Here is a 26,154-nt window from a genome sequence, read left to right as displayed (position 1 = left end):
GCCCCAAATTTTCGCACATGTGGAGCCTCTCTAGCCAGCCTTTCCAGGTCGCTTATGCGATGAATTCCACGCTTTCGCAAGCACACACATGTGGTCCTTCATGCGCAGGTGCAAAGGCACTAGCAACCAGAATTTCCTGCAGCTTCAACAAGGCTCCAAACGATCCGAACCCCGTCCGAAACTTATTCGAGCCACTCGGAAGTTCGTCCGAATATACCAATAAGTTCCGCAACATAACACGGACCTGCTCGAGGTCTCAAATCATATTAAACAACGCCGAAATTACAAATTGCACCTCGAATTGGACTTGTGAATTTTCAAATTTTCAAATTCTATATCTTGTGCCGAAACGTATCAAATCAATATGGAATGACTTCAAATTTTGCACACGAGTCATAATTGACTTAATGGAGTTGTTCCAATTTTTGGAATCGAAATTCGAACCCTATATCAATCAAGTCAACCTTCTATCAAACTTATAAATATTTCAAATCTCCAACTCTTCCAACTTTCGCCAAAATGCGCCGAATTTCCCTTTGGAAGTTACGGACTTCCAAATTCAAATCCGGACATACGCCTAAGTCTGAAAATCACCATACAAAGCTATTGAAACCATAAAAATTTTATTCCGGAGTCGTTTGCTCAAAGGTCAAACTCCGGTCAACTGTTTTCATTTAAACTTCAAAAATAAAAATTGTTCTTTCAATTAAATCCCGAATCATCTGAAAATCAATCTCGACCACACACACAAGTCATAATATACATTACGAAACTTCTCGAGACCTTAAGCTACCGAATGAAACGCTAATTCCAAAACAACCGATCAAATCGTTACAAATATTTATAGTTTATTTTAGGCGGCAAATTTCAAAGGTCTTACCTTGTTTCTTGAACTTATAGAAGTCAAACACCGTCATATATAAACGGTGCTCACTTCTAACAAAGTTAAAGAAACTAAGATTATTTCAAAATTGGCGTCCAACCTTATTTTTGTCATTTTCTACCTAACATCAATGATTTGGTGCCTTTGTCCCCTTGACTCGACCGAATTTTCAACCTCTTATCTCAAGTAGTTGGTTTGTTGAAAAGGGTAGAATTCATACATTATACATACACAAAAACAGAGAGGAGCAACCATTCCATATCTCAGATTTTTCATCTTCAACATCAATTAAAAAGGCTAGTCAACCATGATCTTAGCCAATCATGTTTAGCTAAACAAAGTTTATTTAACTTAATTTTTATATCTGCAATCATGTTTTCTGCTATGTCTTTTTTATGCTTCTTTTCTTCAGTTTCATTCTATTCTTTCTCCTGATTAGGTTTTATGTATATTTTATACATCAGATCTTGAAAACTTGAACGGAAGGGAAGGGATAATTACGATGATGGATAGAGGAAAAGAAATTGAAGGACAAAGAGAGAAAGTGGAAAAATTCAACTTTGAGGTATGCCATTCAATATATTGATTATCTTTTATTGCTTATACTTGGTTAGTCAACCATGATCTTAGCCTCGATTAGCTAAACAAAGCTTATTGAACTGAATTTTTATATCTGCTATGGCTTTTTTATGCTTCTTTTCTTCAGTTTCATTGTATTCTTTCTCCTGATTAGGTTTTATGTATTCGGGGGTAATAGGATCCCACAAAGATAAAATATGTAGTTGAAAATCCGACTATAGGTCAGGTCTGGTTTGTACATTTTCTCACTCAAAATAATCACCCAATTTCTCAAATATAACAAAAATAATATTCACTTCCATGCAAGAAAAATAATTGCACGTGGTACCTATAGCATAACAATGTTTAGGATGAATCTCAGAATTGTTAGTCCCGCCAATATGACTGTATTTGTAAATAATAATTCTGGAAAATATAAGTTATCGCAATGAAACAGTAATTAATTCGAGCCCACTGAATTCACAGTGTTTCCTTAAGGAATTTAATCCCTCCTAGTACCCAAGGTTATGGATTATTTTCTCTCATGATAGAACGAATCACACACTGGTGTAGCGGTACTTCAAACCCCAGTGTACTTACAGTTACTTTGTTTGAAGTTAAAATAATGCAGAATATTTACTATTAACAAATAAATTTGGTCCAAGAAATTAATCAATCAATCGATCATTTGACCAAATCCAAATCCGAAGCCGAAGCCGAGCGAGCGACAACGGCGACAGCGCGAGGCTTGCTTTCTTCTTAAATCTTTAAGAGCTACAAGAAGAGCAATTATATATATACCCACCAAAAATCTTTTCCTCTTCCAATATGGGACAATGTCTCATTGTCAAGAGGGGGAACTTAAAATTTTTCTCAAAATTTTATTTTCCCTCCATTTCCCATTCACCCTCATTTTAAGACTATTTCATCTTAAATAACAAAAACCTCAACAATCCCCCACATGAATGGGGAATGGCTATATCACGGAAGTATGCATGGAAAAACTGTGTGATTTGCAAGCAAGGATTAATCGCATCTGGATAAGTAGGTTTCCCTTTGAACTTTCCGTAGTGAACTTATGTCGGATATACTCGGTCAATCGGTAGATTTGATATCTTTGAACCGTCGATCTTTGGTGTATACCTAGAAAAACATAAGTCACACAATCAACCCTTAACCGTCTTTGGTTCTCATTGTTGTGTTCATTTCTGCTATGAATACCGCCTGGTTTCATAAGTGCGTAGAGAACTGTCCTTACAAAGTTCTCTTTGAAGAGGCTAACACTTCACACTTACATAGGTGATTCCTAAACGTGTCATCCTGTAGACACACTATTTGATATACCCCGTATCAAATTTAGAAATCATTAAAAAGCCTTAATACTTTATCCTTGGTACTGAACATTGTCTCATCACGAGAACGAACTAAAATTTTATTTGACAATGTTGAACCGTCATTAATGACTTTGTTTGATCTCCTTGAACCTAGATCTTGAGATCTCCAATCTTTTAGGTAGAGTTACCGCCACAATGACGGCCATAGCCCCATTCCCCTTGATGATTTCTACACTACCTCTCTAGTTAGGTCTTTTGTAAGTGGATCCGACACATTATCACTTGATTTTACATAGTCAATCGTGATAATTCCTCTAGAGAGTAATTGCCTAACGGTTTTATGTCTTCGTCGTATATGACGAGATTTACCATTATACATAACGCTCCCAGCCCTTCCAATTGCCGCTTGACTATCACGATGTATGCATATTGGTGCCAATGGTTTGGGCCAAAATGGAATGTCTTCCAAGAAATTCCGGAGCCATTCAGCTTCTTCACCGGCTTTATCTAAGGCTATGAATTCAGCCTCCATTGTAGAGCGGAAAATACATGTTTGTTTGGACGACTTCCAAGATCCCGCTCCTCCACCAATAGTAAATGCATATCCACTCGTGGACTTAGAATCAGTTGAACCGGTGATCCAATTTGCATCACAGTATCCCTCAATCACCGCAGAAAATTTACTGTAGTACAAGTCAAAGTTCTAGGTATGTTCTACATATCCCAAAACTCGTTCCATTGCCATCCAATGAGATTGGCCTGGATTGCTCGTATATCGACTCAGTTTACTTATAGCACAAGCTATATCTGGTCGTGTACAATTTATGATATACATTAAGCATCCCAACACACGAGCATAATCCAATTATGATATGCTTTGGCCTTTATTCTTTGCTAATGCAAGATTCACGTCAATTGGAGTCTTTGCAACTTTAAAGCCCAAGTGCTTGAAATTTTCAAGTACTGTCTTAATATAATGAGATTGTGACAATGCCAGACCTTGAGGACTCTTATGGATCTTAATTCCCAGAATTAAATCAGCAACTCCCAAGTCTTTCATATCAAACTTGCTATTGAGCATACGCTTAGTAGCATTTATGTTGGCAATGTCATTACTCATTATCAGCATATCATCCACATATAGGCAAACAATGACTATGTGATTTGGAACATTTTTAATGTACACACATTTATCACATTTATTTATTTTAAAACCATTTGACAACATTGTTTGGTCAAATTTCGCATGCCATTGTTTGGGTGCTTGTTTTAGTCCGTAAAGAGACTTAACAAGTCTACATACCTTCTTTTCTTTACCTGGAACCATAAACCCTTCAGGTTGTTCCATGTAAATTTCTTCCTCCAACTCTCCATTTAAGAAGGCCGTCTTAACATCCATTTGATGAATTTCAAGACCATACACTGCAGCTAATGCTACTAACATCCGTATGAACGTAATTCTTGTAACTGGAGAGTATGTATCAAAGTAGTCTAGACCTTCTCGTTGTCTATACCCTTTGACTACGGGTCTTGCCTTGAATTTATCAATAGTGCCATCATTTTTGATTTTTTCTCTTAAAATTCCATTTAGAACCCAAAGGTTTATTTCCAGGAGGAAAATCAACCAATTCCCATGTATGGTTGTTCAATATGGATTCTATTTCACTATTGACTACCTCTTTCCAAAACAATGATTCCGAAGAAGTCATAACTTCTTTAAATGTTTGAGGCTCATTCTCCAATAAGAAAGTCACAAAATCTGGTCCAAATGAAGTAGACGTTCTTTGACGTTTACTACGTCTTGGATCCTCCTGATTACATGTACTTTCTTTTGTTTCTTCCCGAGGTCGTTTAGATCCTTCACCAAACGACTCACATTCCTTTTTATACAAATATATATTTTCAAAGAACTCAGCATTATCTGATTCTATAACCGTATTATTATGAATGTCGGTATTTTCTGATTTATGAACCAGAAATCGATATGCTTTACTATTTGTCACATATCCTATGAAAATACAATCAACGGTTTTTGGTCCTATCTTTACCCTTTTGGGTTTAGGAACTTGCACTTTTGCCAAACACCCCCACACTTTAAAATAATTCAAGTTGGGCTTCCTTTCTTTCCATTTTTCATATGGAATGGATTGTGTTTTTCTATGGGGCACTCGATTTAATATTCAATTAGCCGTAAGAATGGCTTTCCCCCACAAGTTCTGTGGCAAACCAGAACTTATCAACAACGCGTTCATCATCTCCTTAAATGTGCGATTCTTTTTTTCCGCAATCCCATTAGATTGTGGCCTGTAAGGGGCTGTTGTTTGATGAATAATTCCATATTCTAAACATATTTCTTCAAAAGGAGATTCATATTCACCACCCCTATCACTTCTTATCATTTTTACTTTCTTGTTAAGTTGTGTTTCAACTTCATTTTTGTATTGCCTGAATACGTCTATTGCTTCATCTTTACTATTCAGTAAGTAAACATAGTAATATTGAGTACCATCGTCAATAAAAGTTATGAAATACTTCTTTCCACCGCGAGATGGTATTGACTTCATGTCACAAATATCTGTGTGAATTAAGTCTAAAGGATTTGAATTCCCTTCAACTGACTTATAAGGATGTTTAACATACTTAGATTCCACACATGTTTGACAATTTGATTTTTCGCATTCAAACTTAAGCAGTATTTCCAAGTTAATCATTTTCCGCAAGATTTATAATTGACATGACCCAAACGTACATGCCATAAATCATTTGACTCAAGTAAGTAAGAAGAAGCTGAAATATTATTATTGTTTTCCACAACCATTACATTCAGATTGAAAAGGCCCTCGGTGAGGTAACCTTTTCCTACAAATATTTCATTCTTACTTATGACAACCTTGTCGGACACAAAAACGCACTTAAAACCGTACTTAACAAGAAGTCCAGTAAAGACTAAATTCTTTCTCATTTCGGGAATATGAAGGACATTGTTCAAAGTCATGACCTTGCCAGAAGTCATTTTTAGAAATATCTTCCCATATCCTTCAACTTTTGCTGTTGAAGCATTTCCCATATAAACTGTCTCTCCGGGTCCAGCAGGAGCATAAGTAGCAAAAGCTTCTCTAACTGCACAAACATGGCGAGTGGCTCCAGAATCAAACCACCACTGTTTAGGATTTTCCACCAAGTTACATTCAGAAAGCATGGCACACAAGTTATCAACATCATCATGCTTTACTACCATGTTTGCTTGACCCATTTTCTTGTCTTTCTTCGGAGCACGATACTCCGTAGATTTGTGTCCGATTTTCCCACAGTTGTAGCAGTTTTCACTGAACCGCTTCTTGCTTGGGTTGTATTTCGGAACAGAAGCTTTCTTCCTCTTTTTGTTATTTTCAACAATATTTGCTCCCATTATTGTTGAATTTCCACGGCCTCTCCTTTCAGCAGCTTTATTGTCCTCTTCGATTCTCAACCGAACAATGAGATCTTCAAGGGACATTTCTTTTAGTTTGTGTTTCAAATAATTTTTGAAGTCCTTCCACAACGGAGGCAACTTCTCAATCATTGCTGCTACTTGGAATGCTTCATTGATGACAAGACCTTCAGCAAGTAGATCATGAATAATCACTTACAATTCCTGGACTTGGGTAATAACAGACTTGCTATCTACCATTTTGTAGTCCAAAAATTTTGCGGCAACGAATTTCTTCATCCCGACATCTTCAGTTTTATATTTCTTTTCAAGCGCATTCCACAATTCTTTTGACGTCTCCACGCCACTGTATACATTATACAGATTATCATCCAGTCCGCTAAGAATATAATTCTTGCATAAAAAATCAGAATGCTTTCACGCTTCAATCACGACAAAGCGTTCATTCTCTGGAGTTTTATCTGGCAGATTAGGAACATCTTCCTTGATGAACTTCTGTAGACATAACGTAGTTAAGTAGAAGAACATCTTCTGCTTCCAGCGCTTGAAATCAATCCCGAAAAAAATTTTGGATTTTTCTGTCGGTGCCAACGCCGGTGTTCGGCTTATCGATGCATTGGCAGTCACCGTCGGAATAGCTTGGTTTTCGCTTTCAGTCGTCATTTTTTCTGTAAAAGAATGACACAAACAAACGTTTTCAAACTGGAGTAAAAATCACGTAGATTTTAATCTCCAATAAAATGCCACGAAAGCTTTACTCTCCAAAACGGGAGTACACAAAACCACAAAGGTTTTATTTTGCAGAATAATAAGAATAACATAAATACAGAAATAAATAAATTAAATTCCTTAAGATTGTTAGTCCCGCCAATATTGTTATATTTGTAAATAATAATTCTGGGAAATATAAGTTATCGCAATGAAACAGTAATTAATTCGAGCCCACTGAATTCACAGTGTTTCCTTAAGGAATTTAATCCCTTCCTAGTACCCAAGGTTATAAATTATTTTCTCCCAGGATAGAACGAATCACACACTGGTGTAGCAGTACTTCAAACCCCAGTGTTTCAGCGAACACAAAGTTCGGTAGCAAATCACACTTACAGTTGCTTTGTTTGAAGTTAAAACAATGCAGAACAAAGGAGTAGAAACTCAGAAAATCGTATAAAAATGTTGAGAGGAAGGAGTGCAATGTATAGCCAAAGTTGAGCGTTTTCAGTTTTGTTGTTGTTGTCTTTCTTCAACAGTTGCTGCACATATTTATAACAGTCAGCTTTGAAGATGAACGACCCTCCACTCTCCATGGTGAAGCATGCACTAGCTTGTTTGTGGAGCAAGCACTTGGCCATGATGGGAAGAGCATTAGGCGGCTGCTATTGCAGCTGGTGGTCAATACACGGATTGGATCATATCTGTTATAAATGCGGATAATCTTACGTTAATATTTACTATTAACAAATAAATTTGGTCCAAAAAATTAATCAATCAATCATTTGACCGAATCCGAACCGAGCGAGCGACGACGACGACAGCGTGAGGCTTGCTTTCTTCTTAACTCTTTAAGAGCTACAAGAAGAGCAATTATATATATACCCACCAAAAATCTTTTTCTCTTCCAATATGGGACAATGTCTCATTGTCAAGAGGGGGAAACTTAAAATTTTACTCAAAATTTCATTTTCCCTCCATTTTCCATTCACCCTCATTTTAAGATTATTTCATTTTAAATAACAAAAATCTCAACAAGAATTGTTTGAACATATGTAAGAGTAGTAAAATACACGGTAATCACATGAATCATTATTCTCATTTTTTAACGTAGCAGTGTTGTGAAGATTCTAATAATTGTTTGAACAATTATTGGAGTAATAAATACACGATAGTCACATGAATCATCATAGCCATCTTTTTCCTCGAAGTATAAGAATTTAGCAAATATTAACCAATTTTATTTCCTCCATTTACCTATGCAATTTTTTTCACACCTAGCATATCCAACACAATAGAATCAGCAAAGAGAACCCATAAATGTCACCTACCAATAAAAATATTAAATTAAAAAAATAAAAATTTATGGTAATTGTATATACCATAAAGCAAAATAATTGTGTTGAGCTCACACCATTTTATTTGAAAATATTACTGAAAATTACGAAGAAGCATATTTTGTTTGGATAATTTTGAAATTCATTTCACGTCATTTGAGTCAAAATAATTTTAAAACTTTTAGATAAATCTTTATTATTTAAAGGTAAAAGGGTCAAAAATAATCTTCTACTATGAGAAAATGATCATTTATAACCTTCGTTATACTTTTGGTTCACCTTTACCCCCGAGTTACAAAAGTGATGCAAAAATACTCCTCCTCTGTTAAGGCCCTCCACCATGGCCACAATCATCCCACGCGGACTGATATTTCGCTGAGGTGGACGCCACATGGCATGCCACGTCACCATACCAATCCCATTTTACCCTCTCCCCCTACTTCTTCTTCTTCTTCCACCACCATCTCCTCCCTCACCCAACCACCACTGCCACATTTTTCTTTTTCTCTTTTTGAATTCAAAAAGAAATCACAAAAGACCACTACCTTATTTTCATAGTTCCATTACTGCTGCCACATCTCCTTTCTAAATTGTCGCATCTCACATTAATTTTGAACTTTTGGCGTCTATTATATTGAAGAAAAACAAAAAAAAAATGCCAGCCACCGTTCTCTTACTTTATTAGGCGAAATCTATTAGCTATTAGCAAATTATCCATTGGAATACCACATTAAGAACCATTAAACTAGAACAAGATCCGACTATTACAAACAGTTCCATATACTAACATATAATAATTGAATTCAAATCCTAAATAGTAAAAAGCTAAAACCTTTCATATCTGGCTATAGTCACAGCCAAACCATGGATAAAAAGTAAAATCATAGTACCAGTGTACCCACGACTTCGGCATACTGAAAAATTATGAATCACATGCATATTGGAAAATTAAATCCGTCCTAGAAAACAAGAAGAATTTCTGCACAAATTAGTATAAGTTGACATGAAAAATCAAATGCCTCTAAGAATCAGCAGAAATTAGTACTCAATAAATCTTACTTTTTATTTAAATATTTATTTTTGGGTGATGGTTGGGTGAAGGGGGAGATAGTGGTGGAAGAAGAGAACGTGGAGGGAGGGGTAAAATGGAGTTGGAACTGTGAGATGGCATGCCATGTGGTGTCCACCTCAGCTAAATATCAATCCACGTGGGATGATGGTGGCCATGGTGGAGGGCCCTAATGGAGGAGGGGTATTTTTGCACCACTTTTGTAACGTCAGGGGTAAGGGTGGACCAAAAGTATAACAGAGGGTATAAATGATTCTTATAGCATAGTAGAGGGGTATTTTTGACCCTTTTCCCTTATTTAAATATATACTATCGAGAACTATCAAGAATGGTGTGAACACGAATAATAGATACATTTAAGAGAATTCTATTACTTTAGTGCTCTAAAAATAACATACGTATCCCTCAACAAACCAATAGCTTAAACAATACAAATATTTATTTTATAAATAATGAATATTTATTATCTAGAATAAGGTAAATATGAAAAAGATAGGTAGTTTGTAAAAAAGACTTACATTCATAAAGTCAATATTTTTAAAACGATACACAGGATAAAATAAATAACTTTTATTATGTAAATATCCTATTTGATGGAAAGTTTCAATTAATTTTCATATTCAATATGAACATCTTAATGTATTTTTGTTTCTATCACAGATCCAATCCAATATTTGTTTTAATTATTTTTGGTGCAAATTATGTTTAACCAATCATCACACATAATATAATGATAATTATATTTTACAGCATTTTGCTTTCCATTTGAATATAATTAATTGTAAATCTTGAATTTGGGGACAATTCAGGGCACAAGAGCATCTAATTGTGAAAATAAACCAATCAAAAAAAAACATTATTGTTAAACTTCGATGTATAGGAGTCTTGGACAAACTCGTCCTAAAAACCTAACGTAACATGCATTGGTTTGGTTTGAGAAATTGTAAAGAAACTAATTATTCATAATGAAATTAAAAAAAAAATTGAAAAGCACAATTTCATCCGTCTTCTTATCAGATAAAAGAAAGATATTCATATAAATTCGCCCATGTATTTTTTTATTCTTTAAAATTAGATTGCATCTTTAAAAATCATTATTTATTTAATATATATTATTTAAAATTTTAAAACTAACTCAGTTTATTTGATTTATGTAGTAATCTTAATATTATAAACTTCAATGTATAGGAGACTTGGACGAACTCGTTCTAAAAACCTAATGTAAGATACATTGGTTTGATTTGAGAAATTTGTAAAGAAATTAATTATTTGTAATGAAGTAAAAATAAATAAAATAAAGAGCACAATTCCATCCGTCTTATTAGAACCACTTGAACAATATTCCTACAAACTCACCCAGGTACTTTTTTATTCTTTAAAATTAGATTGCATCTTTAAAAATTATCAGTTAGTTATTTTATTATTATTTAACATTTTAAAAATTAAATCAATTTATTTGAATTATGTAGTAATCCTAATAGTAAGGAACATAAAACATATCACAAAAGATATCTAACTTAATGTAGTTTTAATTTTATATGAATTAATATCAGTTAAGACTTTAAAGGGTATAAGGACCGTTCCACTTCGTTTAAAATAATATAAATATTTGTAGAGCTTAGTACTAAATTTCCTTTTATATTAGATTTGTAAATATTTAAAATTCCAAAATCAATTAACTTTTTTTTAATCCCTTTTCCAAATATAAATTCGTTGTTGCCGCACATAACGGAAAGGTAAGTATATTGACTCCTAGAGTTATTTGACTTTTAAGACGAATTTGTTGAGATTACGTTTTTGTACACCGTACTGAAGAGATACTTTATTTTTTAAAGGATATTTTTGTATACCAACATTATATGCATGCTTTTATAATAATAATAAATATAGAATATAGATTAAGAATTGTCGAAAGATGAAACCTTTGAATTGATGATAATGGGACTCTCAATAGTAATTTCAGTCAAAAGCTACAATTATATACAATTTGAATATAACCTTTTGTTGTACAAAATGCAGTAAAAATTATATGTACATACTACTTATATACAACTAGTATAAAATTATGCTAATTGTATATATTGTATGTCGTTTGTACATTCGACATACAAAATATATACAATTTATTTAAGTCTTCTTTTTCGAGTTTCAACCTTAAATTTCCACCAAATCAATTCAAATCTTCGCCAAATTCCTTCAAAATTCAAATATAAACTCTAAAATATATTTCCAATCGTTTGCAATAACAACAAATCTTAGCAAATAACAATATTGTAAAATTTACTTTTCAAATTTAAAGCTTCAAAATGATTTTTAATGATTGTTGCCAAAATATGGATTGAGTTTCGATAAGAGAGGAAGAGAAAAGTCTTGCCTTCTTCTATTTAGTAACAAGAATATATATACAAATAGTAAATCCTAGTTCTAAGAAATATAAAAAATATTAGTCCCAAACATATATGGAGAATAACTAGGTACAATTTAGACCACTGGTGCTTCACCTCTAGTTATATTGTGGACCACCGATTCACCTTCATAAAATGTACAATATATACACGCCTAATAACCTCCCTCAAGTTGGCACATGTGGATTACAAATGTCCAACTTGCATAAGAGAGAAACATATTGAGATTTTTCCAATGCCTTTGTAAAGAATCTGCCAATTGCTCATGTGATGACATAAAGCTGGTACAAATATTTCATTTACTATCTCGTCACTAATAAAATAATAATCTACTTCAATATGTTTGGTTCTTTCATGAAAGACTGGATTCTTGGATGTGTGCAATGTTGTTTGACTGTCACAAAGAAGACGAATAGGAGAATTGCAAGTCACTCCTTGACTAGACAAAATTTTATTTAGCCATTTCAGCTCACAAATCGTCATTGTCCTAGAATGATATTCGGCTTCTACTGATGATCGAGACACGTTATGATGCTTCTTAGTACTCCAAGATATCGGTGAGCTTAGTACTCCAAGATATCGGTGAGTCACCTAAAGAGACAAACCAACCTGTGAGTGAGGATTAAGTCAAAGGACAATCTGTCCAATCAGAGTCGCACCATCCATAGAGACGCAAATCACATTTGCTACTCAACAAAATGCCTTGTCTTGGATTCCCCTTCAAGTAGAGTACAACCCACAATGCTTTTTGTTGCATGAAGTAGGATAAAACGCAAATGCAATAGGACAACTGTAGCCGTGTGAAGCAAAGATAGATGAGACGTCCTACCAAACGACGATAACGTTTTGAGTCATCAAAAACTCGTCCTTCTGCCTACGCTAGCCAATGATTTTGCTCTAAAAGCACTCCCACATGATTAGAACCCAATAATCCAACCTCCACCCCTAACGATTTGACCCCTGCCTCTAGCTGGCTTTATGGGCGGTAGATCAATCGGTACCGGCATGATGGCACGGGAACCCTGCTAAGGCAAAAGCTGAGATTGACCCTGGCAGGCCGGATAGCCTTTGTGGTAACTTTGAAGCGATGATGCACTGAATGTTAGCTGCTCAGGACGAGACCCATAAGAACCACGGCCGGCCGAAGCACTATGGGTTACCTGAAGAGCTGACTGAATCTACCTAGGAGGATGGCTTCTACCAAAAGAACCACTGCCTCCAGTTGAGGCACCACTGAAACCACCGAAATGACGAAGCCTCTTCTCAGATGTGGACCCTTTATCTTGACCACGAACCATATCGATTCGTCTAGCAATCTCAACGACCCTCTGGAAAGAAATATCATCCCCCGTCTCCTTGTCCATATGAAGCCTGATGCCGAAGGTAAAACCGTCAATAAACCTCCTCGCTCTCTCTCTCTCTCTCTCTCTCTATTTGTAGGAATCAACATAGCTGCATGGCGAGCCAGGTCCACAAATCTAGTCTCATACTGGGTTAAGGTCATACCACCTTGCTGAAGGCGCTCAAACTGCCTACGGTACTCCTCTCTTAGAGTGAAAGGAATAAACTTCACCATAAATAGTTGTGAAAACTGATCCCAGGTAATTGAAGGTGAACCGACTGGTCTGCTCCGCTCAAAATCCTGGCACCACATCTTGTAAGAGTCGATCATTTAGAACACTGCAAATTCGACCCCATTGGTCTCAATGATACCCATGTTGCGCAACACTTCATGGCAACAGTCCAAGTAATCTTGTGAGTCCTCGGAGGGTGCACTGCTATATTGAACAGGAAAGATCTTGGTAAACTTGTCCAACCTCATTAATCCCTCAGAAGACATCGCGGGCCTCTCCCTGGGCTGTGTAGCAACTACAAGCTGAACCACTCCAACTGCTGGAGCTGCTAGAGTTTGGTACAGGGGATCCACCTACTCCGAAGTATGAGTAGCGGGAGTCTGTGCTCCTCCCCTGGCCTGAGAGACGGCTGGTGCCACCGAAAATACACCGGTCTGGAGTGACTATGAATCCTTCCGAGACATGAGTTGTCCGACGGGTACAGTCTGAGCTGGGACCTCCTCCTCGTGATCAATATAAGGCTCCATTGTGGGTGTTGCTGCTGGAGCTCTAGGCTGAGCTCTGCCTCACCTCAGCCAATGGATCGACCTCGGCCTAGGCCTCTGCCCCTAGTAGTTGCTGCCACAAGGGGCTCCGGCTTCTGCCCGGCTACATATGTTGTATGTGTTCTCACCATCTGTGAGAGAACAAGAATATAATGGTTCAATTATCAATGATAGAATGAAATCGCACGATAGAGAAAGAAAGAAGTGAAAATTTTCCTAAACTCCATAGCCTCTGGAAGATAAGTATAGACGTATTTGTACCGATCCTGCAGACTCTACTAAGCTTGCTCGTGACTCGGGAGACCTAATCAACCTAGTGCTCTGATACCACCTTGGCACGACCCGAAATTTCCACCCTCGGGACCGTGATGGTGTCTAATATTTTACTTGCTATGCAAGCCAATATTAGCAATATCTATTAATCTGTTTAACAATTTTCAAATTAAATGACAATAATAAAACGGAATAGTCTGAAATAAGGTAATAAACTAATAAATAGCAATATCTAAATACAAATCCTGGAACTGGTGTCATAAATACATAAGCTTCTAAAGTACTACAGATAATGATCTAAAGTAAACATAATTGTATGAATCAAAATAAATAGCTAAGTGATGTAGAAGGGGACATCAGGATTGTGGACGCAGTGTAGCAATACCTCAAGTCTCCACTGATAGCTAGATCCGAGCAACTTCACTCAGCGCAGCTGGGACCAACTCTGGTATCTATACAAGAAGTGTAGAGTGTAGTATGAGTACAACCAACCACATGTACTCTGTAAGTTCCAAGCCTAACCTCGACAAAGTAGTGACGAGACTAAGGCGTGTCACTTACAATAACATGTACGCAATAATAATTGCAAAAAAGATAGAAATGGAAATAAAGCAGGTAGTTCATCACAACAAACTCAAAAACGAACTACTAGAGAGTCCAGAACAACAAGTCATATAAACGCATCTCAAATACCAAGGCCAATCCAACAATCACAAACAAATATAACCTTATGCAATCTGTTGCGGGGCGCAACCTGATCCCACCATATCATAATCCGGCAATATCATAATCCGGCAATATCATAATCCGTCCTTGTTCCACCATTTCAACTCATTACCTTTCAATTTCTGTTGCAGTGTGCAACCCAACCCGCTCCCCAAACAATTTCAAATAACAACAGCAATTCAAAAATCAAAATTTACAAGAAGTTCCACCTCAAGAGAGAAAATGTACGAAGTGACGGAGAATAACATGATAATCAAGAATCTCTAACAACTCGAATGTCTAAACTCTACCAACTCAACGGTATCTACCAATTAACAACTTATACAACTAAAACTACATTATTGTTGGCAACAAATGCTATGAAACTATAAGACAAGCACGGCATAGGACAACTTAGATATGCAAGAAAAGGAAATAGAGACAATTAGCAAATAAGCATGGGATTATGGAAGGAATGGACAATTTAATACAAGGAATACTAAATGGCATAGCAAATATGGCATGGAAGTCAAATAAGCATGTAGCTATTAAGGCATGGAATAATATATACTATGAAGTAACAAAGACAGGGAAGCAATTAACGTAACAATGCATATACACTCGCCACCTTGCATATATGTCGTTTACACGTAATTCACATAACATGTAATTCAAGTGTCCGTAATTCCCTCAAATCATGGTTAGAGCCAATACTTACCTCACTCCTAAACTCAACAATCAATCAATACGGCTTTGCCTTTTGAACAAGCCTCCAAACCAACCAAAATCAAATTATTGATCAAATGATTCAAAATAAGCTTTAGAAAGTATCCACAAACAAAAGAGGTTCAATTTAGATCATTTTTTAAAAAAGTCAACAAAAGTTAACACCGGACCCGCTTGGTCAAAATAGAGATTCGAACCAACACCTAATAATCCATTCACCCCCGAGCCCGATTATATGATTTGTTTCAAAATCCGACCTCAATTCGAGGTCTAAATCCCAATTTTACAAAAATCCCTAGTTCTACCAAAAACCCTAATTTCTAAGGTGAAAATCCCAAATTTGATTTAGAGATCACATGAAATATAACGGGTAATTGAAAGAGATAGATTAAAGTCACTTACCAATGATTTTGGGAAGAAAAGTCTCTTATAAAATCGCCTCTAGGTTGTTTAAGGTTGAGAAATTGCGAGAAATGGGCTAAGTCTTGCCCCCCCCCCCCCTTTACCAGTTGTGGATGTCGCAAATGCGAGACAAGGGTCACAAATGAGAAACCTGTCTCAGGGCCACATAAGTCGCAAATGCCACATTTGGTTCGAAAATGTGAACACCCAACCTTCGCAAATGCGAAGACAACTAAAAGACCACCGAGTCGCAAATGCGACTCTGAGATCGCAATTGTGATCACTAACAATTCACAAATGCGAAGGCACCCAATTCAGTCCATGATCGCAAATGCAAACACTTGTTCACAAAAGTGAGGCTCGCAATTGCGAGCTAGTCCACGCAAATGTGAGATCTGGAGTAGAGCACCAGCACCAGAAGTGCACCAGCTATCTCCAAAGTCCAAATACCAATCCTTAGCCTATCAGAAACTCACTCGAGCCCCTCAGGCTCCAAACCAAATATGCACACAAGTGTAATAACATCACACGAACTTGATCGCGCAATCAAATCACCAGCATAACATCTAAATCTATGAATCAATCCTCAAAACGAATGAAGTTTACAAAGTGGAACTCAAGAATACTAGAATCATATTTAAGCGTCCGAATCATGTCAAATCAATTCTAAATTGAACCAACTTTTGTAGACAAGTTTCAAATAGCAATATGGAGCTATTCCAAGTTTTAACATCAAAATTTGAACCCATTAGCTAAGAAATCAATTTACGATCAAACTTAGTAATTTTCAACTTTCAAAAATGCTAGTTTTCAGCAAAATGAGTCAAAACAAATTAGGGACTTCCGAATTCAATGTTGGGCATACGCCCAAGTCCCAAATCACGATACGGATCCACCGGGATCGTCAATATACTGATCCGGGTCCGTTTATACAAAAGTATTGACCTAGTCAACTCAAACCATTTTTAAGGCAAAAATTTATATTTTCTTCAATTTTTCACATAAAGACTTTTCGGAATGAGACACAGACTGCGTACGCAAATTGAAAAATACTAAACGGAGCTAATCAAGGTCTCCAATCATAGAAATAAAGGCTAAATCTCTAATGACCTATCGGGTCATCACAAACTCACTAGTAATTGTTTGTGACCATATCATAAAATTAACTAGTTCTCACATATGTTGTGATTATTTCCTCCTTTGCTTAATCATCTCTACTTCGTTTACTTTACCTCATACTTACACACAAGCATGGATCCCTTTATTAAAACTAATGACATATGTTACTATTCTAACACCTTATATAGAATGAATAACTTTAAATAGAATGATCATAAGAAATATTAAGAGACATGGATTGAAAAAAAATCAAAGCAAATTGCCAACAATGGTACCTTGCCTTCTCGTCTTTTACATGACTGTGCCTATATTCATTCTATTTTTTAAATCCACTGCAAAATAATACTACCAATATAGGGATAAAATTTGATAGTGGACCATTGATTTGTTATGAATCTAAAGGGAAATCAAGCAGGTTACGATCAAGCAGACTCAAAATTTGTGGAGCCATGGGGAGGCACTGGTGGATCGGAATGGAATTACAAGCTGAAAAGTCGCATTAAAGAAATATTGATTGCTCATGGAGATTGTATAGACTCAATCATGTTTAGAACAGTTACTGAACAAGGTACTACCATCGACTCACCAAAGTTTGGTGGGGATGGAGGTCGAAGAGACAAGGTAAGTCCAAAAACATTGTGGCCGAAGAAACAATGTTCTTCTCAAAGCAAAATTATGTCATGTCATAGCAATGAGATTAAATTATGTAAAAAGAATGAATTATTAAGACAATTAAACCAGTTATAGCAGGTTATTCATTTATCTTACAGCCTTCAAGTTTCCTTATCAGACTATTGATATGGAAAATCACATTATAGGTCAACTGAATATGATGGTGTAGCAACGTTTTGCATTTCTAGTGTACACAGCGTAAAATCTATAGTTATATAAGTATCTTACAAGTCAAAGATATGAATGCAATTGTTGCTTCATATTTAAGTTTGCCTTGCATTGAGAGTATTCAACTAAGTGCCCAAATTTGCTTTAGGTCACATATTTCGAATCCTAATATGACATTCTTGCACTTTTCTGAATTCTTGTCAAAATTTTCAACTCTGTTACTTATTTAACCGATATGTGATTTTCAATAATCTCATGTTGTTAATGAGGCAACCCATTGGAATATTTAACATGCATCAAGGGGACATTTGGATGTTTTTATGGCCATTGAGTTATAAAATCTCTATGTTTTATAACTAATGCAAAGAATTATGGACCATTTGGGTATGAGGCTGGTGGAACCCCATTTTCACTTGCGACGAAAGAAGGTGTAGCTATTGTAGGATTTCACGGGCGTTCTGGGTTGTACGTTGATGCTATTGGTGTTTAATTGTAGAAACTTACTCCTCCCACTTTAGCAAAGGAACATATGGTTGAAGTATGTTGTGATTATTCCCTCCTTCGCTTAAGCACCTCTACTTCCGTTTCTTCACTCATACTTCAGTGAATGAACTTGAAGCTAAAACAATTGAGGCAAATGAATGTATGGTTGAAGAAATTAAATCCATGACGTCTATACTACTTTTTCTATTAATATTATGAATCAGATAAATTTTGTTTCTTATTTATTTTATTTTATTTCTTTTCGATTAATTGTGACTTTATATACTAAACCAACACATGCATGCCATGTGTCTGCACATAAATTTCTTTTACTTAATATATATTCTTACGTTATTAAATCACTTAACCATTATACATTAATATTTCTTGGTAAATATACCGAGTACGAGAAAGTTTTGCTATCAGAGACATGTGCATTCACTATTTTATAACAAATAATAGGAATTTATTGATAGAGTTTTAAACATCTTTTTGTAAGAATAAAGAAAAAAACAACTAAACATTATAAAGCTTATCAATCCTGGCTAGTTATGATTTTGGGAAAATGCATAAGTACCCCCGACTTATAGTAGGATTTTTAACTACACACTTAAACCTTGCGGGGGTCCTATTACCTCTTGAATTATTTGTAAAGTAGAATAAATATCCCTTTGAGAGATGACATGGCACAGAAATTGTGTTCACTTTCTTGGAGGCATGTGAGAGCATAAAACTGCCTTAGAATTTTATTAAATGTCTACATATGTCTTTTTACTAGTGGATACTTTACAATTACTATATTTTATTAATAAAATAATATCTAACACATTTAATTATTTTCGATCACTGTAAGGGATTCCCACAAGAACTCTGGCGAACTCCTCGCAGGAAAAAATAGAGTCCAGCTCACCATTTTCGTCTTCTTTCACTTTTATTTTACCTGTACATCCTTAGAGCAACAATAAAGATCCAGTAAAAACTAACAACTATTGAATTTTGCATGACTGTGCCTATATTCATTCTATTTTTTAAATCCACTGCAAAATAATACTACCAATATAGGGATAAAATTTTATAGTGGACCATTGATTTGTTATGTATCTAAAGGAAAATCAAGTGGGTTATGATCAAGCGCACTCAATATTGGTGGAGCCATGGGGAGGCACTAGTGGATCGGAATGAAATTACAAGCTGAAAAGTCACATTAAATAAATATTGATTGCTCATGGAGATTATATAGACTCAATCATGTTCAGAACCGTTACTGAACAAGGTATTACCATCGACTCACCAAAGTTTGGTGGGGATGGAGGTCGAAGAGACAAGGTAAGTCCAAAAACATTGTGGCCGAAGAGACAATGTTCTTCTCAAAGAAAAATTGTGTCATGTCATAGCAATGAGATTAAATTATGTAAAAAGAATGAATTATTAAGACAATTAAACCAGTTATAGCAGGTCATTCATTTATCTTACAGCCTTCAAGTTTCCTTATCAGGCTATTGATATGGAAAATCACATTATAGGTCAGCGTAAGATCTATAGTTATATAAGTATCTTACAAGTCAAAGATATGAATGCAATTGTTGCTTCATATTTAAGTTTGCCTTGCATTGAGAGTATTCAACTAAGTGCCCAAATTTGCTTTTGGTCACATATTTCGAATCCTAATATGACATTCTTGTACTTTTCTGAATTCTTGTCAAAATTCCCGACTCTGCTACTTATTTAACTGATATGTGATTTGCAATAATCTCATGTTGTTAATGAGGCAACTCCATTGAAATATTTAACATGCATCAAGGGGACATTTAACATGTACCACCAGAACATATTCTTTTAATGCAGTTGAACATATGCATAGTAAACCATTTTCTTAAAATGCTTATTTTGAATACATAACCAGTTTCTCAAACTCTAAGAACATAATATATAGAGAATTAACTGTCTTTCTTAGTGAGGATTTGATATGATGTTTGGTCTTTTGGCAGGTATCATTTTCTCCTCTTCGCAAGGACACTCTCAATGTTCTGGATTTCATAGAGAGCTTAAAGACTGAAGAAAATCAAAAAACTGTTGACGTGGATCTAACTGAAAAGCTGATATTTGAGCTGGACTTCCTCCTCCTGAATCTCCATCATCTTTCCAAGTATCGTGCGGAACAACTTTCTCCATTCATGACCGAATATGAGATTCTTAAGAATGTATGTGGCAACATAAGAGATTTCCATGAGTTGATAGTGAATGGTTGCGTTGGGCATGAGAATGTTGAATATGTCTTACCTCAGTTTCAACTAATGGCTGAGAGAGTAGGACGCTTCCTTAGGGATGATCAGATTGCTGGAAATTCTCGACTCTTCACACTAGCACATCTACTCTTGAAGATTATTCCAACTCAGTTGGAGGTTACGCACATAGGTTTTACATATTTTAAAGCTTCAACATCAATAGAAATTGGACACTTTATTAAGCAGCTCCTAGAAACCTCTCCGGACAATCTTAGAGAATATTTGATTCATCTACAAGAGCACATGGTAAATGTTATTACCGCTAGCACTCCAGGGGCTCGAAATATTCATATTATGATAGAGTTCCTATTAATCATTCTCACCGATGTGCCTAAGGACTTTATTCATAATGGCAAGTTGTTTGAATTCCTAGCACGTGTTGGAGAACTTACCAGGGACGTATCAGCTATTGCTCGCGACTTAGAAGAGAAATCAAAGAATGGAGAGAGTACCAATGTAACAAACAGTGCAACTCTAGGCTTGCTCGAAAATATTGGACTCCTGAAGAGAGAACTCAAAAATGTTTACTTGAAAGCCCCAGACTCATCTTAACTCCATTTTCCCATGAGTGATGGACCCATGTTCATGCATCTTCTACTTAGACACTTAAATGATTTGCTCAATTCCAATACTTATTTAGTTGCTTTGATAAAGGAAGAAATCAAGGTGGTGAAGGAAGATCTAGAATTCATAAGTTCTTTCTTCGGAAATGTTGAGCAAGAATTGTATAAAGATCTCTGCGCACGTGTTTTAGATATGGCATACGAGACAAATGATGTCATTGATTCAATTATTGTAAGAGATAATGGTCTCTTACATCTTATTTTCTCACTTCCCTTTGCCATAGAAAAGATCAAGCTTATCAAAGAAGAAGTCTCAAATTTATTTGAGAAGGTTCCCAAGAACATGGGCGTCATTGTTGTGAACTCTCCCAACAAGCCAGTTGAGCGCAAGTCATCAATAGCTGGTAAAATAATCGTAGGTTTTAAAGAGGAGACATACTTGATAATTAGGAAGCTCACCAGTGAACCAAAAACACTAGATGTCATTTCAATCACTGGTATGCCGGGTTCAGGTAAAACTACTTTGGCGTACAAAGTGTATAATGATAAGTCAGTTTCTAGTCATTTTGACATCCGTGCATGGTGTACAGTCGATCAAAAGTATGACGAGATAGAGTTGCTGGAAAAACTTTTTAATCAAGTTACTGGCTCAGCTTCGAAATACAGAGATAATATTGATGTTGCTAATGAGCTACGGAAACATCTGTTTGGAAAGAGGTACCTTATAGTCTTAGATGATTTGTGGGATACTGCAACATGGGAAGATTTGATAAGACTTTTTCCTGAAGCTGAGAAAGGAAGTCGAATTATTCTGACAACTCGAGAAAAGAAGGTGGCTTTGCATGCACAACGCCAAAGTGATCCACTTGATCTTCGATTGCTAAGATTAGAAGAAAGTATGGAGTTATTAGAGAAAAGGGTCTTTGGAAAAGAAAGTTTCCCTGAAGAACTACTGGATGTTGGGAAAGAAATTGTCCAAAATTGTAAAGGGCTTCCTTTGGTGGTTGATCTGATCGCTGGAGTTATTGCAGGGAAGGAAAAGAAAAAGTCTGTTTGGATTGAAGTTCGAAATAATTTGCATTCCTTTATTTTCAAGAATGAAGTGGACGTGACGAAGGTTATAAAATTAAGTTATGACCATTTACCTGATCACCTAAAGCCATGCTTGATTCACCTTGCAAGTTATCCGAAGGATCAAGAAGTTCTAGTCCAACTTTTGAAAATTTTATGGCATGCCGAAGGACTTGTGGAATTGACAGAGATGAGGATTGTGGAAGAAGTGATGGAGGTTTATTTAGATACTTTAATTTCTAGTAGCTTGGTTATTTCTTTCAGTGATATAGGTAACGACTGGACTTGCCAAATTCATGATCTTGTGCATGACTTTTGTTTGATCAAAGCAAGAGAGGAAAAGTTGTTTGACCGGATAAGTTCAAGTGCTCCATCATCATCTTCTTCTTCTTCTTCAGATCTGATGCCACGTCACATGACCATTGATTATGATAAGGAGCACCTTGGGCATAACAACTTTGTGTTGTTCGATTCAAAAAAGAGGCATTCTGTTAAACACCTCTATTCTTTGGATATATTTGGACAGAAGCTGGACAATAGTCTTTATGATATATGTCACCTAAGACACTTGAGGCTTCTTAGAGTGTTGGAACTTAATAGCTCTTTTATCAAAGTGAAATATTCTTTGCTGAATGAAATATGCACATTGTTTCATTTGAGGTTCTTAAACATTAAGACGGAAATTAAATCTCTGCCTTCGTCTTTTTCAAATCTATGGAATCTGGAAACTCTGTGGGTGAATAACGATGGACCAGACTTGGTACTTCTACCGACAATTTGGAATCTTGTAAAGTTGAAAAGGACGGACATAATTTATTGTTCTTTTTTTGATTTGGATACAGATGAACCAGTACTGATTGCAGAGGACTCAAAGTTAGAGAACTTGAGAGTATTATGGGGACTCAAGCTTTCCTATTCGAAAGACACAGAGGATATTTTCAAAAGGTTTCCCAATCTTCAAGAGCTTAGATTTAATCTCAAGGAATCATGGGATTGTTCAACAGAGCAATATTGGTTTCCGAAATTGGACTTCCTAAATGAACTAAAACTCCTTAGAGTAACTTTTGAAAGCTCAAATTCAAATTACAGTGAACCCTCTGTAGCGACAAATCGGCTGTGGAATTTTCACTTTCCTTCTAGTTTGAAACTACTGTATTTGATGGAGTTTCCTCTGACATCCGATTCACTATCAACAATAGCAAGACTGCCCAACCTTGAAGAGTTGTACCTTGTATACGCAATCATCGAGGGGGAAGAATGGAACATGGGGGAGGAAGACACCTTCCAGAAACTCAAATGTTTGACGTTGAGAGTGACTCTTGCTAAGTGGGAGGTTAGAGAGGAATCCTTTCCCCTGCTTGAGAAATTACAACTGTTGGAATGCCGTAAGCTTAAGGAGATTCCGCCTAGTTTCGGGGATATTGGTTCATTAAAAATTATCCGACTTGCAAGGAACTCTCATCTTGAAGATTCTGCTAAGGAGATTAAGCAATATGTTGAAGATATGATGGGAGAAGACAGGATTCAGGTCCTTGTTTGGAATGAGTCTTGAGCACTTTTACCCTGGGAAAATATGTGAACTTATTACCTCTTTCATTTCATTTTATGTGGCGGAGTTTGACCAGTGTAATTTTCTTTGCAGAGCGCATGTAAGGATACAATTCTCTTTGCCAGCTCATCAGCTTTAGAGGCTAAAGATGAATCCCCAGACATCTAATGTTCTCCCTGCTATTTCACTCCTTTTCTTTTACTCTTTTCTGTGGTGAATAAGTGATGGATTCGTATTGATATCAATTATTTCTCTTTGACTTTTGTCTAATTTCCCCACTTTTTCTTCAGTTTGTATGCAAAAAACAGGTACACTAGTTATGTATTTCAAGATTTGTTCTTTCAAATTGTTGTTTTTGTGTACTCTCTTCTTTTTTTTGGCATGGCTTGAATTGTTTGCATATCATATGTTACTCCTCAATGATGGGATAATATTCACTCGGCATGAGAATAATGCTTTAGGAAGTGGATTTGGAGGATTGCAAGAAGTTAAACAAAAGGTGGGCAACCTCTGCACTATATGAAAGTTATCTTATATCTCAGCTTTTTTATATATCTTTCAAGAAATACCGTCACAATCAGCTCATCGACGCATAGAGTTTTAATTGTGATGCAGGCTGGTGGAATTCACGCGCACCAAGAATCAGCCCATCCATTGATATTCAGGTCAAGATGTTTCAATAGGTGCTGCAACGGTAAGTGTTATTAAATATCCTCCAGTGCCTATTAATACATCAATGGATGATATCCCATCGCAAACAAGAAGCTCACACTTTCATCCCTCCCAAATCGACAATGCCTTGATTGTTGTTCAACAGCCCGGCTCAACTACCGCGCTAGTTTTGGTGATGCTAAGCTTCAATAGCACTCTGTCACAGACTCACCAACTTTGGCTGCAAAAGCAAACTCCTGATGTGAAAAGTTGCAAACTGCCCAGAAATCTCCCTCCAATGTAGGCTATTTAGGCATTCAACTTGGGTTGAACTTTGAAGCCATGCTTTCTTGTTGGAAGTCACTTTATGCAGTCGTGCAATACGATTATCTAAAGTCTTATGCCATCCTTTTTCATATTTCCTGTTCCTTTCTTTTTCCTGTTCAAAGATAATCCAAGATTTTAAGGCAGCGAGTGTAAAATAGTACCAACACTACGCTTTTGATGTGTGCTAATGAGTTCAAGTCATTGTATAACCTGCAAATGACATGCATCTATCAATGCCACTGGTCATCATGTGCTTGAAAGCAATACAATGCCATTCTCCTCACTAACATGTCGCTCAATTCAATATAATACCAGAGAACAATACAACCAACCACCATATTTACGATTGTGGCATAGGTGATTTCATTGATTGGCATTTGCTGCACTCTGCTTCAATAAACTGGATCTGATGCCACATTGCAAGTATTACTTAGTCATGTTTCAAAATGTCGATTAAATATGTAAAACATGCCTAAGAATTCTAAAATGTAATGTTGCCTTCAAATTTATTGTTTAAAGCAATATATCTTCAAATAGCATCCTGACTTGGTACACATAAATTTTCAGAGAGAATTACAACTAATGTTTAACCATACATTACATAATTAATTAGTAGGAAAGAAGTACATAACCGCACCATTTCATCACTAGAAAGAGAAGAAGAAGAAGGAAAAAAAAAAGTGCACATAATGATACAAAAGTCTGCGAGGAGTTAAATCCACTAGGAAGAGATCAAAATGCAAAAGTTTAACAAGAGAAATTGGTGGAAATTCACTGCTCATCCTTTTTCCAATTCTAGGCATTTTAAGGGATACGACCAAACACAATAGAAAAGCTAACAAAGTGAATAAAACTTTTTCACTTCTATTGGTTCCATCACATCCACCAAGTATAGCAACAAAAGGGAGGATTAAACATTTTGTTTAGAAAAGGGAGGATTATAACCACACGATGCGGGATGCTTTGTGCATCGGGCTGCCCTTTATTTTATTCATCTTCAGACGTCACAAAATGTTAAGCATCACTCTATTGCTATACAACATTTACAGCTTTCAATAATTCAAATTCATTAAACTAGTTATAATATTAAACTTTCATTTGATAGTTTTCTCTATTGGACTAATTTTTCAACTATTAGTTTAAATTTGCTTGCACTATCACCAATATAATACACAGGTGTAACGACCCGACCAGTCGTTTTGAGCTTTAGGTTCCGTTCATTGGTCTGAAGTCTTGAGTAGTTTCATATTGTGTATTTTGACTTGTGTGCAAGGTCGGATTTGATTTTTGGATGATTCGGAATGAATTCGGATGAAT

General features: G+C 36.0%; 1 protein-coding gene and 1 pseudogene across 1 annotated transcript in view; both read left to right on the top strand.

Moving 5' to 3' along the window:
• LOC107779045 (sodium/hydrogen exchanger 1) overlaps window positions 1–26,154 on the top strand; it is a 175,000-nt gene that overhangs the window by 72,839 nt on the left and 76,007 nt on the right. The window lies entirely within an intron of this gene.
• On the top strand, window positions 1,010–24,240 carry LOC142171491 (putative late blight resistance protein homolog R1A-3; annotated as a pseudogene).

Source organism: Nicotiana tabacum, chromosome 17, assembly GCF_000715075.1.
Source record: "Nicotiana tabacum cultivar K326 chromosome 17, ASM71507v2, whole genome shotgun sequence".
Taxonomy (NCBI): Eukaryota; Viridiplantae; Streptophyta; class Magnoliopsida; order Solanales; family Solanaceae; genus Nicotiana; species Nicotiana tabacum.
The sequence above is the reverse complement of the archived record's forward strand: the minus strand, read 5'-3'. Positions and strand labels throughout refer to the sequence as shown.